The sequence below is a fragment of the Dipteris shenzhenensis genome, chromosome 14, assembly GCF_047967505.1.
Source record: "Dipteris shenzhenensis isolate YYH24624 ecotype China chromosome 14, Dip_SZ_1.0, whole genome shotgun sequence".
NCBI lineage: Eukaryota > Viridiplantae > Streptophyta > Polypodiopsida > Gleicheniales > Dipteridaceae > Dipteris > Dipteris shenzhenensis.
In genome coordinates, this window is record NC_141609.1 from 4662626 (window position 1) to 4685182 (window position 22557).

A 22557-nucleotide genomic window follows, 5' to 3' on the forward strand; every position below is an offset into this window, starting at 1 on the left:
TCCTATTGCCATCACTCCATATGCTATTGAAGCCCTTGCCTCTCTTCTATTCGTTGATCCTTAGAGCCACCTCGGCTCTGATACCATGTTAAATTACACGGTACAGTGGAACAAAAACTAAACAAAAAATAGAGAGTACACATCAAACTGGAGATGAACAAAATTTTCCTTCAATACTGATGTAGTACAAATGATGGCTGTGTCCACTTGTGTGCTCCCACAGTGGAGCTTAGATGGCGATCTAGACAGATACTAGGTGAAGAGCTACTAGCTAAAAGATCTCTGTTGGAAGATCTGATCTGGTACAATGGACTGGGGAGGTCGCATCTTTATAGCTATGAGGGCGGTAGTTGGATCAATGTAGTCAGTGGAACCGACCAATCAACCTAGTCGGTGAAGTCAACCAATCAATCTAGTCGATGGAACCGACTAGTCGTCCATGGAATATTAATGGAATATTCCCTATACTGGTACCCTGGGGCCAGCTGGCCTCAGCAAGAATAAGGGGCTCCCACACAATCACCTTTCTACCATCAACAGTCTCATTGATAGACCTCATCTGACATGCAAGTCAAGATCCATCCAGTGTCCCAGGGTCACACATGGCTTCTCCTCATATGGGGGCCTTACAACTTGAGCACCTTGGACCACTGGTGGTTACCAGGAGGGTGGGGCATTGAGCATATCTAACAACACCCTTCATGTCCATATATCTCCAAGAAAATCAACCTTGAAACTCATGCAGCAATGCAAGCAAGGCTTGTTCTTACTTGGGAGTCGGATCATCGGCTATGTGGACTTGTTTAGGGTCTTTACCTTCATTAGCAAGGTCTACCTTGTAGGGCCATCATACTCCTGTTGGTCTCCTTGCTTTGCTAACCTTTTAGCATCTCTAGGAGTATCTTGCGATCTTGTACTGTGTAAGCTTTGATGCTTCAAGACTTGTCACAGATCAGTTTCTTCCTCCTCCCTATCCTCTACGGGTTTTGGGGAAAGTTGCTTTTCCTTGGAAGAAGTCTTAATGGCCTTGGCTCTCAAGGCCTTGTTTTTTTAGGGTGGTTTCTCTTCTACAAGAGGCCTAACCATAGCAAGAGGAGCTTCCTCTGCCTTAAGTGGTCCAAGGGGGGCCTTAATTCTATCCAACCTAGCTCCCCAATTGGATAAGAACTTGTGGTATGCTATAATAGCACCCACATATCTCAGCCTATGAAGATTTGTTTTCACCTTCTGCACTCTTTGATCATCGATTGGCACCTTCAAGACATTTGTCATATATAGGGGACCTACTATTCCTAGCACCTTGGGATCATAAGAAACCATTTTGGTCCCTATCTTCTCTACCTCACCTATGGTCGCTACGACATGCATCCAATTTTGAGAGAATTTGGGTTCTGGTAGGGGAGCATACCAGAGCTCATCTTTTTCCTCTCCCATGTGCCTCTCATTATAGGTTTGGAACATATGAGGTTCTTTGAGTAGTGTCTGACTCGGCCGTTGCAACAAATAGATTTGCAATCATGGGGTGGGCCTTCCAAGTTTGTAGGTCGACCCTCACAATTTTCTCATCCTTGCACATATAAATTCTACTCGAGGCAGACTAGACCTATATCATGCATAAAGGGTCTTCCTAGGATGACATCATAGCCATTGGCTACCCGTGGAAGTCCATCTCTACAAACCAAACCCAATAGGTGAGACCAAAGGTCTTGATCTTTATGTCCTTTAGGACTCCCACTGGCTAAGCTATAATACCATTAGCTACTTTTACAATAAGGTTGGTGCTCCCCATTTTAGGTTTACCCCATCTTGCCTAGCACTTCTTTGTGACAATGCTGACACTTGTTTCACCATCCAATATTGCCATGGCCTTCTTATTTTGGTAGAAGATCGGAATTATAGTATTCGTGTGATCATTCTTGAAATATTAACCTAGCTTGTTGACTAGTATCTTCAACAAATTTGGCTATTTGATAGGGGATTCGACTTTACCCTTAGGATGAGAGGTGGTTTCTCTTCCCCTATTAGCCTGTTTGAGGAGCTCCTTACTCATTGCCTTAGCTTGGGCCCTCGTGATCACATTCCATGATACTAAGGACACTTGAATACTCAGCATGTTAATATTGGCTTTAGGGTCAGGAGTCAGTCTAGGAGCCCTCCTCATGGGACAATCCATGTAAAGATGGTTCTGCCACCCCACAACTAGAGCATAAGAGGGTGTTCAAATTGGTTACAGCTGTCCCAAATATGGGTTAATCATCCTTGCATGGGTTGTCCTTGAGAAAGTGAGGTCCCTAGCATTTATAATAGGCTATGGTCTGATTGATGAACTGCTTTATATGGACAGTCAATTGCGTCGTGCAGACCTTGGCAAGTGTAGCATTGGATAGTGAGTCTGTGACTCATAGTGTTTATGTCCCTAGCTCATTGCATTTTGGGAGCCGTCTGATACACCAGAATATATTGTTCATCCTCCATGACATAATGACTTATTAGACTTGTTGGATACACATGACTTTCATAAGAAGAAGGATCATGTGTCGGTAGGTCCTCCCACTTGATCGGTGGCTCTTCAATGATCACCTCATTTATGGGAGTAGTCTATGGGGTGGCAGGGGTTGTGGACCTAAAACTGATGGTGGCAATGGCAGGTTTTGAGCTCGTAGTAGTCCTTGGTTGGCCAAGGGGGCTCCTTGTATGGGTAGCTGGCCTTAACTGTATTGATTTGGTGGTGTAGGTAGAGACAATGGTTGCCTTTGCTGCTACATGGGCAGGGGTATTGACTTGGGGTATCTACACTATGAAGTCTCATGCTTTCCCCATCTACCACAATGGGCACAGTAAAGTGTCGGCCTTGCTCGTAGGCAAGGGCACTCATTTGTAGGGTGGTCGCCCATGCATATTTTAGACCACACGTTGTCTCGCCTTGGAAACAAGTGTGTATTTCTAGGGCCTTCTCTACCCAACGGCCCCTTGAGCTATTGAGCCACTTGATTTAGCAGATTCATGGCTACCTCATCTATGTTCATGCCTTTAGCCACTTAGGTGGCATCCTTGGCCTTGATGGTGCTAATTGTCTTACTAGTATGAGACACTATAGAAGGAGCGATAGGTGATTTTGTTGGTTGTGATTTATTCTTCATATTGTTGTCCAAGAGCATTGCAGTCTTGTTGCACAATTTGAAGGATGTGAGATTCATGGTAAACAATTGATCATGCAGCTTGGCATCCCTTAATCTGATGAGGAATCAAGGAAGAATCCATTCATCACTCATCCTCTCATGTGGTTTGCAATGGGAATTTTAATGTTTAATCCTGGCAATGTATTCCCATAGGGTTTGGTGCTCCTTTTGCTTAATCAAGATTTTAGCCCAATGGGAGACAATCCCACTATAAAAGGCTTCCTTACTGTTTCCCAATTGACCTTTCCTCCTAAGGCCTTGTACCATTGGCCTACCTTACCATGAGAATGCATTCACTAATATCTCCAAAGGTCTCACATATCTACTCGAACCTTTCAACATGGGAGATAAGATCTCCCTCTCCTAAAAACTTGGTGATAAGCTTAGAAATCATGACCGAACAACTTCTTGAAGCATTAGTGTCTCTTCCTATAATCACTTGTGGCACAACGCCCCTTCCTAGTGCTTGCACTAGTATCCTCATTGCCTCATCCATGGTGCAAATGGAGGTGCTTGAGGGACTAGAATGGTACCATAGTTCAGTGGTCCTTGGGGTGGATTATGGAAGTGTGTTGGCTGAATAGGAATTGTGCTCACTAGTCCTACCTTGTGGATCCTAGGTCCAGCATGCATGGCAGGCTCTGGTCTATCGGCCTTATGGGTCTTGGAGCCAAATACTTGGTAGGATTGGGTCTACGGGCCTCACCAATTTGGGCCTTAGCAAAAGTATATTTATGTTAGGCACATGCCTATAAGATGGGGCCATGGGGAAGGACTACCTCCCCAAGTTGTGTATATATTAGGATGAGGGGCTATTGGATGTGGTAAATGTTCTCCCCAAAGTCCATTTGATCATTTCTCTACCCATCGAGGCTTGGTGGTCAGAACGTAAGTACCCAGGGCTCAAAAATCCTTGTGAAGGATGGTTCACCCTCATAGAATTGTACACATGGCCATGTAGATTCCTCAATTGAGATGGGTACAAGATTGCTTTGAGCATCACTTTTTGATACATACGTTTGTGGGGGCTCTTGCTGCTCTTTAGCCACTCTAGTTTGCCTAACGATGGGATTGACTATAGGGTTAGACAAGCCAAATTGTCCCATGAAATTGGAGAATGACTCCCTTAAATGTGAGGCTGCAGCCGAAGGGTTGGAGATTGGGGCCTTGAATTGGGTGCCATGGAGGCCCCAGGATTCAGGGGTTTAGGTTTTTTCCCATTGCAATGTCAAAGCTCATGGTGTCCTATAAACTTGAGGACTCAGTGTATATGGGACCATGTACTAAATATGTACTTAAGGTCAAGATTCCATATGGGTTTGATAGTGTGGCATTAGATGGGCCAGTTAGGACATTGTTTGAAGCACTATCATTCAAACCCTATCACCCTCCCAGACCTTAGGTGCATGTGTTGCCCACTCATCCTAGCTCCCCAATCAAAATCAATCACTGTGTCTTTCTAGCCCTTAAATCAAGAGTTGCTATGTTAGCCTTAAAGCAGTGACTCAATGTGTCACTGTGTTGTCAGCAGTCATCCACCATTGCGGTAACAATATAGCAGTAATTTCTATGTTAGCAATAAAGCAACAACTCTTAACACAACGGGTCCTTATAGAAGTGACTAGGTGATGCAGTACGTGGTTAAGAAATGACTGATATAGCAGCGAACGACAGCTAGTAAAGTAGTGATTGCTTAACACAACAGGCCAAATATAGTAACAAGATTGCTAATGCATCAGGTTGTGAGTCATTGAGTTAACCTTAAAGCAGGGGTCGACCTCTAAATGGATCGTTTTGAGTTCATTAAATTCCATGTGGTGTTAGGTGAGGTGAGTGGGGGTGGGGTGGCCAACTGATAGTCCATGTGTCAGTTGCTGTGGCGAGTTGTTGTCTTATCCTTAAAGCAATGACTCCAAGTCTAGCTATGTCATGGACGACTAGTTTTTTGTGCTCTTTGAGGATTTTTGAGATTCTATGAAGGGTTTGTGAGCACAAATGGATGATATACTACCTATCCTACCTATTCAAACCAAATGGATGCTATACTACTATCCGACCTACTCAAACCAAAAAGGCACAAAAAACAAGTTCGAAGCATCAAACAGGAGATTTTTGACACTCCTATTTCAACTCAATCTGATATAAACTCATTTTTGTCAATATAAGTCGTGCTAAGCCTAGTACACAAGATCATTGGAAGAACTAAGGATGCTCAAAGATCATATACTGAAAACCAAGAGGAGAGACACCAAGTAGGAAACACTCAATCTATTGCAATGTGTATCTCAACAATATATAATAGGCTTCTTATATAGAGAGAGCCCTTAGAATAGTCAACACTTTGTGGGATCCTTTGATCCACATCTCTCCTTGTGGATATCCGTGATCCACATCCTCACATCATGTAATCCACATCCTATGGTGGCTACTTTAATACATTCCTACACCATACCTTTTCCTCTAATCTATGTGCACATGGCACCATATCCCAACACCTCCCCTTGGTGCCATGATCCTTTGGCTACTACAAGGTGGTCAGATGTGAGTTATAAATCAAGTGGTCTAGTGTGGCTTTTACATGTCAATACCTCCCTTGAGTGCTTGCATGGCTACTTGAAGGTGGTTAGGTTTGATTACAAGAACATAAGCTAAAGGTCGAAAGGCTTTTACTTTTGAATACATGTTGTTGATGGTGTTCTCTTCTTTTCTTGATGTAGCTTAATGCATGATGCTTTGTTCTTCTTGTACCTTAATGCTTTATGTGTGGATGCCATGTCTTGTGATATCGTTATCTCATGCACTTGTGCTTTCATCATTCTTTTTGCATTCATGTGTTGCTTTTCCCTTTGTTGCAAAGGTCTTACCAGTTGGAGAAACTTTCAAATCTGGTAGTGTATAATTGCATACAACAAAATTGACTTGACAGGCATGTAGAGCTAAAAAAGGTGATCACTTTTCCTTTTTGGAACATGTGCAAATTCTTCCTGGATTGGAAGTTACGGCTTGTCAAAGTTTTATGTGAAGAAGAGGGGCAATTGATGATGTGGCAAAGGCTGTTCATATGATGCAGACACACTGTTCTTATGAAGGGACTATGTGCTTAGGTGGTTGCATGATGATGTCGCATTTACCTAACCCTAAACCTTAACCATGGTTATTATGGGTTCACTTAACCTTGACCAAGGTAAGGTTAAACGAACCTTAGTCTGCCCAGCTTAACCAAGGGTGCTTTCAACTAACCCTGGTCAATTCTTATCCTCGACATGGCTTTTTGTAAGGTTTACAAACCTTAGAGGGAAAACAAAGACGATAAGTCGATGCCGGTGGTTGGAACATCATACAATACATCATCGAGTTGGTTCATGTCAAACATGAGTTATGTGATTGTCCTTAACCAACGTGGTTGAACATAAAATAAAAAATATATATTACACAACCACCAAAATAATTGATGTCCAACTTGATGGTTGAAATTGTTGTGTTTCTTAGTAGTTAAATTAGTTTATTTTTGCTGTGTTTCTTAGTAGTTAAATTAGTTTAGTTTAATTTTTGGGCTGGTTTGGGTCATGCTTAAACTGTGATCATCCTAAACATCATGCAATATATCATCGTGTTGGTTTAGGTCAAACACCAATTATGTGATTGTCCTAAACCAGCATGGTTGGATAGTAATATATTTCACCAATCTGGTGGTTGTCTACTGTGAATGAGTTTTGGAATAGTTTAATTGTTTAATTTCTAAACTGGGTTGTCTCAGACTTAATGTGATTGTCCTAAGGCTCGGTCCTAAGGCCCGCTTAAGAATAGGTGCCCAAACTCTGTAAAAAAGAAAGACAATGTCCGCCGGGTGGGTGGTTCACACCACCTGGTGGTAAAGCTATAAAGATAGATTGCATATCTTTTTCAAAAACATATGATCGGTCTATTGGTTGACAAAGGCCTTCCAATCGTGACAGTGCAAGTTCAACACCCAACAATAGCATCTTGCACCTTTTTTTTCCAACCGCCCACCAGTCCATATGTGTTAACTACATTAGTTGGCAATGTCATTTGATGGCAAATATTGGTAAGTCAATAGAGCTAGGATTGTGCTGTGGAGCCAAATAGGCCCAAGATGACTATAAAAGAATGAGGAAAGAGAGTGGTATAAAGGGAATAGGATTGGCCCTCTCTTCAAAAGGTGACATGTATAAAAGGCCAAATGGTTGACTTTGATCTTCATTGTTGGATGCACAAGTTTGGAATACAAGCTCCTTTTTCTCTTCCAAGAGTGTTTTGGGGTGCTCTCTTGTTTCCTTTATAGTGCCTTTGTGTTTGCCACTCCATCCCCATTCATTCTCCTCTTCTCCTCCCCTTCTCCCTCTCTTCTCCCATCTCCCCTTTCCCTATTTTTCTCGTGGAAACACATTGCAACAATACGAGAGCTGCTTGAGTGACACTTGTGAATGGCTCATGCTTTGCATTACTCACAGAAGGAGTATTGGAGTGGAGGCTCCATCAACATTCCTTCAAGATCCCCACAGCACGTGAGTCACCATTGAGACTACACAATAGGAATCCTTGAAATGGTAGACAAGATTTTTTATCATTCATATACGGGCCCTCATTCCCATTGGACCACATATTAGGATATGTTCCCTTTCACTCCACCTTTTTCCCATGTCCGAGCGCCTAGTGTGAACCATGCCTAAATAAGTCTGATGGTTGGAACATCATGTAATATAGGTCAAGAATTGTCCCAAACCAATGTGGTTGAACAACAATATATTTCAACATCCTAGTGGTTGTGTGTGATTGAGTTTTGGAATAGTTTAATTGTTTAATTTTAAATTGGGTTGGCTCGGACTTAATGTGATTGTCTTAAACCAACCCGGTGAAGAGCCGTGCAAAGTTTCATCCCCAATAGATAAGTCCACATGCATATTTGGTTAGTACATGCACCATTTTTCATACGTAGTCAGTAGTAGTGAGTGCATGCAAAAATGTACGCATTATACCTTCCACGTGGCACATACCAAATCAGTTGGAGATGAAATCTTACACGGATGTATATATAGGGTAGAATAAGGACCGTGCAAAGTTTCATCCCCAATAGATAAGTCCACATGCCTATTTGGTTAGTACATGCACCATTTTTCATACGTAGTCACTAGTAGTGAGTGCTTGCAAAAATGTACGCATTATACCTTCCACGTGGCACATACCAAATTAGCTGGACACCAAATCTTATAGGGATGTATATCTAGGGTGGACTAAGGCCCATGCAAAGTTTCGTCCCCAATAGATAAGTCCACATGCCGATTTGGTTAGTACGTGCGCCATTTTTCATACGTAGTCTCTAGTAGTGAGTGCTTGCAAAAATGTTTGCATTATACTTTCCACGTGGCACATACCAAATGAGTTGGAGACCAAATCTTATAGGGATGTATATCTAGGGTAGCCTAAGTGCCATGCAAAGTTTTATCCCCAACAGATAACTCCACATGCATATTTGGTTAGTACACGCGCCATTTTTCATATGTAGTCACTAGTAGGGATTGCAAAAATGTTTGCATTATACCTTCCACACGGCACATACCAAATCACTTGAAGATCAAATCTTGCAGGGATGTATATCTAGGGTAGCCTAAGGGCCGTGCAAAGTTTCATCCCCAACAGATAAGTCCACATGCCTATATGGTTAGTACGTGCACCATTTTTCATATGTAGTCACTAGTAGGGATTGCAAAAATGTATGCATTATACCTTCCACATGGCACATACCAAATCAGTTGGAGATAAAATCTTGCAGGGATGTATATCTAGGGTAGCCTAAGGGCTGTGCAAAGTTTCATCCCCAACAGATAAGTCCACATGCCTATTTGGTTAGTACGTGCACCATTTTTCACAAGTAGTCTCACTAGTAGTGAGTGCTTGTAAAAATGTACGCATTATACCTTCCACACGGCACATACTAAATCAGTTGGAGACCAAATCTTGTAAGGATGTATATCTAGGGTAGCCTAAGGGTCGTGCAAAGATTCATCCCCAACAAATAATGCCACATGCATATTTGGTTAGTACGTGCGCCATTTTTCATACGTAGTCACTAGTAGGGATTGCAAAAATGTATGCATTATACCTTCCACATGGCACATACCAAATCATTTGGAGATCAAATCTTGTAGGGATGTATATCTAGGGTAGCCTAAGAGCCGTGCAAAGTTTCATCCTCAATAGATAACTCCATATGTGTATTTGGTTAGTACGTGCACCATTTTTCATACATAGTCACTAGTAGTGAGTGCTTGCAAAAATGTACGGATTATACCTTTCACACGGCACATACCAAATCAGTTGGAGACCAAATATTGCATAGATGTAGGTCTATGGTAGCCTAAGGGCTGTGCAAAGTTTCATCCCCAATAGATAAGTCCAGATGAGTATTTGGTCAATAGGTGTGCCATTTTTCATACATAGTCACTCAAGTAGTGAGTGCTTGCAAAAATGTATGCATTATACCTTCCACGTGGCACATACCAAATCTATTGGCGACCAAATCTTGCATGGATGTAGGTCTAGGGTAGCCTAAGAGCTGTGCAAAGTTTCATCCCCAATAGATAAGTCCACATGCGTATTTGGTTATAGTATGTTTGCCATTTTTCATACGTAGTCACTAGTAGTGAGTGCTTGCAAAAATGTATGCATTATACCTTCCACGCGGCACATACAAAATCATTTGGCAACCAAATCTTACATGGATGTATATCTAGGGTAGCCTAATGGCTGTGCAAAGTTTCATCCCCAACAAATAAGTCCACATAAGTGTTTGGTTAGTACATGCACAAATTTTCTTAGTCACATTTTTTAAAAGTCCTAAAGCATAAAACACAATTACAACATAACTACTAATAAACAATTATTTGTTTTACAGAAACAAAAAATCCCATTGAGAAGAAAATGGACACCATGTATAAAATAGAATCTAATACAATGATGTGTATGCATGTGTATAAAACCATCATAGTGAAATGCAAAATATGAGTGCATGAAAATTACAATGGTACGCTCACACAATGAGGCTATACATATCGAATACAAAAATATGTAATCAACTAGTGATACCCAATAAAAATCTATATGATCAATTGATGATCCCCAAAACTATGATATGTAATGTGCTACTCCTCAGGATCAGCTCTCATGCCAATAGTCACAACAATTATGCTCTCGTGATCCTCCACTACAAGGTGCCAATGTGGAGTGGACATTGCCTTGTGAGTGTGAACACAACTCAAAGTAATCTTGATCGCAACAATAAGATGAGAATACATGTATGCCTCCTAATCCGCCATGTACTCCTGGAACTCAATATAATGACCATGCCTCCGTATCTGCTGAAAATAATAGCCACCTACGATCATGCTATTAGCATCAAAGTGCATCCCATGCCCATCCACTGTATCCTCATTTAGCACACTCTTCGCCATAGAGCATCACAACAAGTAATAATCCACACCCTCCTCATTGCCCTTTGGAGCAATGACCATGAAGATATTACCAATACACAACATATCTATAAGCTGGTCGTAATCTCTAGAGGAACTAAATCCCGCATCCTGATCATCATGTACCTCCTCCCAAGGTTGGAAGGGAGAAAGCACTTGCCGTGCCCATGGATCGGCCCATGGTATCATGGAGCACCCCCCCCAATCATCATCAATGCATGCAGAGCAAAAACATGCAAACCATCTAGAAAAGATCGTGGGGTGAGACTCACCTATGCTCCTGATGGATTGGAAATCAAGAGTGCTAGACACTGAACGACAATCAAAAGGCCTAGACCGATCAATACTCCCAATGTCGATGCACCAAAAATACCGGCTCACCACCCTATCATCATCGTGCGACTGAAATGAGGAGATAGCACTAGCAGATAAGTGCTAGCTACACTACCGCACCACATCATGTGCATCCTTGAAGTGATCGGCACTGTGATGTGGCTATGGATGAGTACTAGAGGAGCGCTAGATATATGTGGCTATGGATGAGCACTAGATATATGTGGCTATGGATGATCACTAGAGGAGGAAGTTGAGGAGGGGTTATAGATAGGAGTTTATCAAGAATGCTAACTCATCATGGCAGTTTACAGGCAATGCCGTCATCTTGAGCTCATTCTGAAGATTAAGTCGGGATAAAAACATGTGCAGATGTCCAAGTGTGACAAAGGTTAGAAGAAAGAGGTATTACTTGGATCTTCAAGAGTTGAGATTGGTACTTTGCATGCAATGAGAGTATAGAGTAGGCCAAACTGGTATCGCTGCAAAGCACACTTCACACAAGCACCATCGTGCTCTCCCTTACCGTGCCCTATCTTGAAGTAGCTCCACGTGATTGGAATGCCTGTCTCATGGTGCCATCTACAAAACCAATAAAACTGTCTGGCAAATTTGAACCGACCACCACAACTGTCTGACCAGATCCAACACCGCTGCCATGTGACACCACGATCCCTCAAGAAAATATCATGCAAAGTGAAGCAGTGCTGCACAAAATGGGCATCATGCGATCGATCATTGTCCCTGATGTAGAAGTGATACTCTCGCACAATGAGCATGATCCATGGTGCTATCAATGCCATCCACATGAGCCTGTGCATGACGATAGCTAATGTGCACAAATATAGCAACCTGCAATATGGCACGAAAAAAAAAAGACTATTGAAATAATTCAATATAATGAGGCCATAAAAAAATCAATAACTCAATCACACACATCACTTGTTCGGAGAAACAATACTCTGATTGGATCTCATGCTATGGTGTAAAGGTATAATTCTCTACAAAGTCCACGATTGAGACAACCGCACCTACAAGAAATGTGCTCAAACATGCATGAAACTGACAATCCTCCCACTTTGCAGTGTGCAAGTGGCGTATGTAGCGGTATACCTTCCCTCAAAAACTATCAATGAATACAACACGTGGAGTCTCCTTCCCCATAAGCTGCAACTTCCTTGATTGTGCACCGCCATCTAATGTCAGGGTACTATCCTCATACTACTGCCAATGAACCATCTGCATGTCACAAGTATCTAGTGCAACTCGTGGCACTCTAGCAAAGTCACCACACAAGGTACACCTGCCTTCCACACAATCAAGGGAGAGGAATAAAGCATCGCCATCTCGTGTACACAATATGGAATGAATGAAGTCACAAGGGCTAGTAGGAACCACTCCCCTATGACCATCAAGGGAATAGAATACATCATACATCAATCCAAAATCCACATGGTAGCGAGACAACAGCACGTGTCACGCTCCTGAGAGCATTGCACAAACCATGGCCTACATCGCTCAAATGACCTCTGCCCAATCCTAAATTCCAGGTGCACCTCTACAAACTGAGTGTACAACTCAGTTTGGGTACACTCCAAAAAACATGCACCATACTCAATGTACACACCGCATGACACCCTCTTCTGCAATGCCTTCTTGAACACCGGGGATGTTCTGCAATGCTCCTCCCAAAACTATTGTATGAAGGACCTAGTGGAGTCATCCAACAATCGATCACCTGCGAGGTGCACAACCACTCAAAGCCCAAAGAGCATCAGTCTCACTATCCTGTAGACTCTGCCTCCTAATCATGCTTGCTCGCAATGTGGGTGGTGCAATTTGAAGATGTGAAGCGATATGCACATGGCTTGTCATCTGAGGTCTACTAATGGTAGCCACAATAGCACGACGTGCTGCCAAGGCATCACTAGAGTTCCTATGCTTAATAGAAGCATAAGAACATCGAACACTGCTAAGGACCTCGCTACATATAACCCTATCTCTACATGCTACAGCTAACAAGTCGGTGACATAAATGCACAATGGTCACCCTGGCATATCACGAGTGGAGCTCGATATTTCAACACTCCCCCTTGAGCTCAATCCCAATTCCTGCACACCAAGCAGGTCTCTGAACTTGTGTAGCTTCTCTGCGCCCAATGCCTTCGTGAATATGTTAGCTACCTGATCCTCTGTGCTGACATAAACTAGATCAATAAGACCTAGTAAAACCTTCTCCCGCACATAGTGATAATGCACCTCAATGTGCTTTGTTCTAGCATGATAGACTGGGTTATTTGCCAAGTATATATTGCTCATGTTGTCACAATAAATGACAACTAGCCCATCTGTAGACTGATGCATATCATAAAGTAGCTTATGCAACCAAGCTACCTCACATGCAGCCATTGCTGCACCCCTGTACTCAGCCTCTGTGCTCGACAAGGCAACTGTAGGCTGTTTCTTGCTGCTCCAAGTGACTGTAGCACTCCCAGAAGAGAACATATATCCACTGGTAGATCGTCTATCAGAAATACTACTAGCCCAATCAGCATCAGTGTATCCATGTAACTGTATCTGAACCCCAGCCTCATAAAATAGTCCATACTGCAATGTGGACTTCACATACCTGAGTATGCATCTAGCTGCATCCAAATGCGGTTTCCTTGGAGCCTGCATAAACTGACTTACCAATCCAACAGCATAGCTCAAATCTGGCCTGGTAATAGTCATATAAATCAAACTTCCTACTATGCATCTGTACATAGTAGGGTCTTCCAAAAGCTCACTTGCATCTGTGCTCAGCTTCACATTTTGCTCCAAAGGAACTGAAATAGGCTTACAGCCTGTCATCCCATATTTGGATAGCATGTCCAATCCATACAGCCTCTGTAAGAGCTGTATCCCACTTGGTGATCTAATCACCTCAATGCCCAAGAAATAACGTAGCTCTCCCAAATCCTTCATCTCAAACTTTTGCTTCAATAGCATTTTCACGTGAAGGATATCTTCATCACTATCACTTGTGATGATCAAATCATCAACATAAAGGACAAGCAACACAATACCTTTCTCTGTTTTTCTCACATAAAGAGAAATCTGCCTTGGAAATCTGAAAGCCAATAGTGACAAGATACTGTCCTATCTTGTCAAACCATGCTCTAGGTGCTTGCTTCAAGCCATACAAGGCTTTCTTCAACCTGCAAACAAACTCAGGATGAACAGCATGAACATAACCTGGTGGCTGCTCCATAAAGACCTCTTCTTGCAAATCACCATGCAAGAAGGCATTCTTTACATCCATCTTATGTAAAGACAATCCCTTTGATGCAGCCATAGCAATGACTGCTCTTATGGTTGCCATCCTTGCAACCGGACTGAATGTTTCTTCATAATCAATTGCATATGTCTGTGCATACCCCTTGACAACTAATCTTGCCTTGTATCTGTTCACAGAACCATCTGCATTGTGCTTCACCTTATAAACCCACTTACAGCCAATTGCATTATTGTCTTTAGGCAAAGGCACCAATTCCAATGTAGCATTTGCTTCCAAGGCATCCATTTCTTCATTCATGGCTTTCTCCCATTTTTCTTTTCCCATGGCTTGCTTAAAAGAAGTGGGTTCTACTTCCTGTATCACTTTGACCATATAGGCATAGTGAATGGCTGTAAATCCATCATATTTCAGCCTATCCATAGGATATCTAGCTCTGGTAGACCTGTGCAAAATAGGCTCACTATAGGTGCTCTCAAAACATCCCTGGTCTTCCTTACTCCAGGTGTAACAATAGAAGGAATATCCAACTACTCATCAATGCTCTGTTCTGAGCCATTGGATTCACCATCCACATAAGAGTGACCTACATTCACATCAAACATGGGCTGATCTACCTTCTCTTTTCCTTTTCGTGATACCTGCATACCACTATCTGCATTGCTTTGAGGAGATTCTCCTTATCTCAATCTGCCTGTCCATGGCGAAGTATGTGAACCACTACTAGAGGACACTACAGGTCCACTAATATTTTGTGATTTCTGTTGTGAATTCCGTGCAGCATTACCATTTTGTGCATCTACATCAATCATGACATTTACTGGTTTATACTAGCTGCTCATCTCATAAAAAACAACATCCCTACTCACTGTAAACTTACGAGTAGAAGGGTTATAGCATCTATACCCTTTCTGCTGTAGAGAATAACCAATAAAGATGCACTTCTCAGCTTTTGGATCCAACTTGGACCTCAACTCATCTGGCACATGAACATAGGCAATGCAACCAAAAATTTTCAAATGAGAAATATCTGGTTTCCTACCAGTATACATCTCCTCTGGCATCATGCCATGTATTGCTACAGTGGGAGTCCTGTTCATTATGTAAACTGTTGTAGCAACTGCTTCAACCCAATAATAATCTAGTAGGTCTTTTTCATTTAGCATGGCCTGAGATACCTCTCCAATATTCCTGTTTTTCCTTTTTGCAAGTCCATTTTGCTGTGGGGTATGACTGCATGAATATTGCTGCTTTATGCCATGCTCCTGCAGGAACCTTGCAAACTCATTTGAGGGGTACTCTCCCCCTCCATCTGACCTTAGGCATTTTATTTGCAAGCCTGTTTCTTTTTCAACCATAGCTTTAAAAGCTTTGAAGTGCTGCCCAAACACTTCACTTTTGTTTTTCATAAAATACACCCAAACTTTTCGCTGTAGTCATCAATAAAAGTGACAAAATAATGACAGCCTCCTATAGATGTAGCTTTAGTAGTCCACACATCAGAGTCGATTAATTCCAATGGCTTCTTACCCTCTTGAACATGCCTAGGAAATGGTTTCCTTTCCTGTTTTTCAAATTGACAGGCTTCACATATCTTATGCATTTCTGCAACCTTGAATTTAGGCAATCCTGCAACAATATTTTGGGCCTGCATTGATTTAAGTCGCTGTACATTAACATGACCAATGCGTTAATGCCAGATATCAATATCTGCAACTACACCGGTCCCATGTGCAAACATTACTGCACTCAATTCAGGTATGTCCGCATCCAATGTAAACATCCTGCCCTTCTTCTTCCCTTTTGCTATCAAGCGACCATTATTTTTCATATCCTCAACAAAGCATCCATGAGGATTAAATCTGACTTGCAAGCCCTGCTCAACCATTTGACCAATAGAAACTAGGTTCTTGGTGATATTCGGGACATGAAATACATCAGACAGGTATTTCTTTTCCCATCCTGCATAGACAAAGGAATTTTACCAATCTGCACAATAGGATGTGTAGTATCATCACTAGTCTCCACAAATGGTTTTTCCATTTTCCTTGCATCCTGCATCCATTCTGCATGACCTGTCATGTGGTTTGACGCACCTGAGTCAACATATCACACATCATTTCGTCCTTCTACACTTGTCACAGAATTGGTCATGTGCTGCACCATAAATAGATGCTCATTTCTATCATCACCCTGTCTACTAGAAGATGCATAATTGCCTTGCTGCAATTTTCCATTCATAATATCATTCTACTTTTTGTAGTAGTCTTTAGCCATATGACCCATTTTACCACAATAGTAGCATTTAACATTGCTGTTTGCATTTTGGCCTCTCTGCCATCCACCACGACCTCTTTGGCTCCCCCTGCCTCTAGAGTTACCATGTCCTCCTCCAAAGGATTGGTTTTCTTGAGTTTGCTGCATATTCTAATTTCTACTATGGCCTCTAGATCGGCCTCCTCTACCTCTGCCTCTACCTCTTCCAGCATTTGAGTAGAAGACAGTTTCTTTTGAAGTTCATCCTGAAGAAGATGCACCACCATTTCTCTGCTCTTCGGAAATTAGAAGAGCAAGCAACTCCTCAAAATCAGGAAATTTTTCATGGACGGCAATGGATGTCCGGAACTGTGCATAATCCTTTCCTAGACTATTCAAGGTCACAGAAACTAGATCATCATCTTCCACTGGTGACCCAATGGAAGTAAGTGCATCTGCAATTTTCTTCACCTTCATGTGGTAGTCATTAATGCTCATATTTTCTCTCTGCACATTGTGCAACTCCTGCTTGAGCTGCATTTTCTTGGCTTGCGTGTTTGTGCTATGCATTTTTGCCAAAGTATCCCATGCCTCCTTTGGTGTAGTTGCATCTTGAATATGCACAATCATAGAATCTGAAATACTAATAGAAAGCCAGTACATAACTTTTCTGGCTCTCTCATGCCATCCTTTAAATGCTTGTATTTCCTGTTGATTGGGAACATTAGGAAGAACTGGTTCTTCTTCATTTCCTGTAATGAACTCCCAATAGCCTTTTCCCATAAGGAAATTCGTCATTCTAAACTTCCATGCTTGGAAGTTCTTCTTGTCAAGCTTTTTTGTGACAATCTATGAAAGAGAATCAAACGCCATTACAGAACATTGTAAAAAATTCTATCACTGAAAAAAACACAACTTCTGCCTCACACGGGCAAATCTGCAAAACTGACGAAAGTGGTATTTGACCACACACTCACTTCCTAGTGACGATTTTGCATCAACAGGAAATAAGGATGATTTTGTAACTCCCAGTATCTCTGTGCATAGGCATACGATGCATTTTTTGTGGCAACTTTTCACCGACCTGTAGAGCAGTGGTTGTACAGCAAAAATCGAGTCTTTTTTTGAGTGCCTACAAAGAACTTCCGCCTTCAAAACGGGCCCTGAAATGGCCTCGAATCAGAAAAAAAAAGTCACCAAGGGCTTTGCCATCTCCCACAGCATATACTACCCTCTCACCACACCGCAAAGGGCGTCTCAATCTGAGACAGTGCACTCTTGCACTTCCGGCTGTGCTACCTGTAGAGATTTGCTCCCAAACTTGAAAAAGGAAAGCAACATTGGTCCTCTTACCAGGACACCGTGAACTTGGTTTGCTTTCTTGGGCTCCTTACCATGAACCAGGCTCTGATACCATGTGAAGATAGTGGGAGAGAAGGAAGGAGTCTCACTTGCGGCTTTCTCACATACACATTGGGGGAATACACACAAAGTGGAGGCTAAAAACAATTTTCCTCTTCTTAGTTGTGAAAGCCAAAAGAACTCAAGTACAAAGAAATAGGAGAACCCTATATGTGGGTCTCAAACCAAACTTAGCTAACTAAGGTGGCATACTAATTGATCCACAAACTAGAGTAGATAAGGATAGCTGTCATCCAGCTATTATTCGTGGGTTGTGTACTAACCGCATCTGCAGCTAACAAGTCGGTGACATAAATGCACAAAGGTCACCCTGGCATATCACAAGTGGAGCTCGATATCTCAATAAGAAGAGCAGATTGCAAAGCTGGCATAAGGTCACTAAAAAAAGACTGCACAATCTTGCTAGTACGACGACGGATAGTGGACTTCGGCAAGTTGCATCGTGAAGCAACACTACTCTGAGTGCAGGGGGGGACAATGGAGCTAGGGGTGGGGGTGGAGGTGGAGGTGGGATGTAGAGGTGGAGGTGGATCGGTGGTGGTAGCACGAGCTCTATCTCTAGAGGCTCTCTTGCAGTCGCGAGCCTTTCGCTTGCACTCCTCATCAATGAGATTTGGGGGTGGTTCCTACATCTTTCACGTCTAGGAGCTCTACGGCTTTGAGAACCCATTCTCAATGAAAGTAGGATGGAAGGTGTGACAAAGTGACGGGGAGGCAAGAATGGCTAAGAATAGGTGAAATGAACCAAAATGTGGTGTCTTATAGAAAGACTGAACTCATCCACTAGATTGCTCTTGATTATTATTGGTGGAGAAGGTGTTAAGATTGAAAATAATTGGCTACTAAAATTCCGTTTGATTTTGTTTTGAAACTAATTTTTGTGGTCTACTCAAATAAGTTGATTTTAATCACATGGAATCTAATTTTAATTTTGAATATTTTCATTGTTTGATTTTATTTCAGTTTAATATTCACATAACATATGTGCCTATCTTGATTAATATTTTCGTTAATGCAATTTGAGAATAACCTACATGATAAACCATAATAATTTGATTATTTTGCCACTTCCAAATACCTCCAAATACCTCGATCATGGTCATAAACCATGACAATTTGATTATTTAATAAACCATGATAATTTTCCACTTTCAAATACCTCGATAGTGGTATTTGCCATGCCTCTATGTTAAAAATTCAAGCGTTGATTATCTAATAAACCATGATAATTTGCCACTTTCAAATACCTCTATCATGGTATTTGCCATGTCTCTATGTTTAAAATTCAGGCGTTGATTATTTGATAAACCATAATAATATTACACTTCCTAAAACCTTGATCGTGGTATTTTATGTTTAAAATAGAAGTGTTGATAAACCATGATAATTTGTCACTTCCAAAAACCTCGATCATGGTATTTGCTATGTTTGAAATTCAAGCATGCCAAATACCTCTATCATGGTATTCACCATGTCCCCATGTTTAAAATTCAAAAAGCTTCACGCACTCAAATCACATGCATGTATAATTTCACCATGCATGTTGATGATGTGGCTCGCCATCATCATGATGTGTATACATGTGGCTGATGTGGCACCATGCATGTTGATGATGCGGCAATATGGTGTGGAATATATGAGGCTTTTTCATGACATGGAAATGTGATGTGGCATGATGAGTTGGCATTCATGAGCTAGTAGATTGACATGGCAAATTGAGGTGGAGGGATTGGTGATGTGGCAATGTTGACAAGGTACGCCAAGGTGGCAAGGTGTGATGACATGGCTCCAAGAGTTCCTATGATGTGGAATGGTGAGGTGGCACATGTGGCTGATGTGGTAGCACGTGTGGCAATCTAAGTTGACATGGCAACGAGTGATGTCACATCTCCTTGATGACATGGCACCATGCGGTCTAACAACGTGGCATGCTGCAAGGCAAAAATAGATGACTCAACCTTCCACATGGGCAGCATGCACACTCCAAAGGCTTGCCACTAGGATCGGTGATGCTTCTAACCTACCTCACCAAGCCGAATACCAAGCCTACCTTGTCTTGGTATTAGGCTTGGGTGGCCCTTTTTCCCCCACAAAAGGAAGATTTCACTTGCGGAGGCCATAATGTACCCTTCCCTTACTCAAATTTAACCAAAAAATTTTCCTCTTATTCATCATGTGGAGGACTAAAAATATTGACATTTTTGAAATGTTTGGTCATGTTTAAGTTACTAGATTTATTTTTAATTTTCTGTGTTGATCCTCTAAGGAGTAAAAGTAAAAATTAAACTTCAATCTCCCTAAACTTCAATCTCCCTAATTACCAATAAATCAAGTTAAGCTCTACATAATGTAAAGAGACCACCTACAAAGTTTCAATAACATTTAATCTAAAGTGAGTGAGAAATTTAGAATTTAATATGACACTCTCTGTTGGTTACAAAGGTGTGATCGCCCTGTGACCATGCCATGTGAAACATATATATTTTTTGTGCGTGCATTGAATTTTCAATCAGACCACACCATTGTGTGCACAATAGCATGTGTGATTTTGTGTCTGAAGACTTCAAAGACTAGATCCATAGGGAAGTAGGTGAGATTTGCATTTTTGTGTGCCAAAAAGCTTGTTTTTCCACCTCCTAAGGATTGGGGAGTGAACAAAAAGTGGACACCCTTAGCTTGCTACCTCCCATGGATTAACATTTTTTGCAGACATATGGATTGATTCCTTGCATCTACATGATAGCAATCAAGTTATAACATCTGTCATGAAGGCAATTCACAATGTACATGCAAAAAAAGGTCGCCTACCAGCAACTTTGAGAGTACAGGCAAACAATTGTAGACGAGAGGGTAAGAATGTACTCTTCTTTGTATTTTGATCAATGCTAATTGCTCATAGAATCTTCAATGAGATTGAAGTTGGGATTTTGTTGGTTGGGCACACCATGAGGATATCAATCGGTTATTTATCATGGTCTCAAGAGAATAAAACACAAGGACATGGAGACGATGGATGACTTGATAAGAAAATGTGGGAGGCAAGTTGGTGGCCGCAAGGAAGGTACAATATTCTCAATTGTTGAAAGGATGTATGATTGGAAGAGCTTGATTCTACCTTTCATACAAAAAGGTGGTGATGCTCATGGCGCTCCACACTATTTTCACTTTTTCTTAAAGGATGAAAAACTAGTGATGTAGTGGATACACTATTCTCTTGATATGAAATGGGAACCTGAAGAACCTTATTGTCTCTTAACTTCAATTCTGGGCAAAGAAATGCATCCAACATGGGCTCCTATAAAAGAATTCAGCAAGAAATCCAAAGTGAAATAGAAGGCTTAAAAGCTTTTATTACATACAAAGAGGAAATGCTCCAGAGATTTCCTGATTTGGAAGGAACACACTACTATCGTAATTAGCAAGACCTACCAATTGATAAATGACCTTGCAAATATGCGAGAAGATGATATTAAGGCAGAATGGCCTTTATTTTGGCCAAATGTTGGTAACGACTTGCGCCTAGCATGTGGTCTCTTTGAAAATGAGTTTGAATCGGTGCTCCCATGTCCATATTGTGGACACAAGAAGAGAGATTTTATGCCACAAATAGACATAGACATCCATTGTTTTATTGCAGTTCTCGACCATCGGATGATGAGAACATGAGAACATGAAGTTTTGGGTTGCAAAAGTAGTGGACATGAGTATGGATGACTAGGGGAGAGCTACAACATTTACAGCCATATGGTATGAACCAAGGGGTAGGAAGGAGAACTAGGATAACAATACATTGTATAGTAGTTGTCTGAAAAAGGAATGGGTCCCAAACCATGATGCAATTTCAAAGCTTTCCACAGAGATGGTCATAGTATCTTGGAAATCAAGGATGAAGAAAACAAAGAAGCACATGGGGTATGGTGTAGAAGAAAAAATAAAATTACTGCAACCAATTATTTTGCACATTATAGAGTTCATAAAGATGCTCGCCAACAAGGAGGAAGTAGAAGGAGATAGCGCAAATGAAGAATGCCCATGATAACACCATTCAAATATCGAGAAAGGCTAAAGGTGATGGTGGTGGTCAGATGAGGGTGAATGAAGATGCCACCCAAGTGACAAGTGATGACAGAAAGCACATTCGAACAAGCAAATATCGAGAAAGAATGCCCATGATAACACCATTAAAATATCGAGAAAGATTGAAGGTGATGGTGGTGGTCAGATGAGAGTGAATGAAGATGGCACCCAAGTGACAAGTGATGACAGAAAGGACATTCAAACAAGCAAATGTTTGGATCGCCCATTTTTGTGACAATAGAAAAGGACATTCAAACAAGCAAATGTTTGGATCGCCCATCCCATTTCTACTTAACTCACTGTAAAGGCATAATTAAATTATTGAAAAGGCCACGGTATATACTTTCATGTTTGGATTGCCCTTTTGTACTGGCAGAAATAAATTATTGAAAAGGCCATGGAAGATCCTTTGTACAAAGACTCATCTAGAGCAATATTTCTTGTAAACTTATGATAATGTAAAATTGCAAGCATAGCTAATGCTATTTTTTAGAGTACAAAAGAGGCTTCCATCCTATCTCATGTC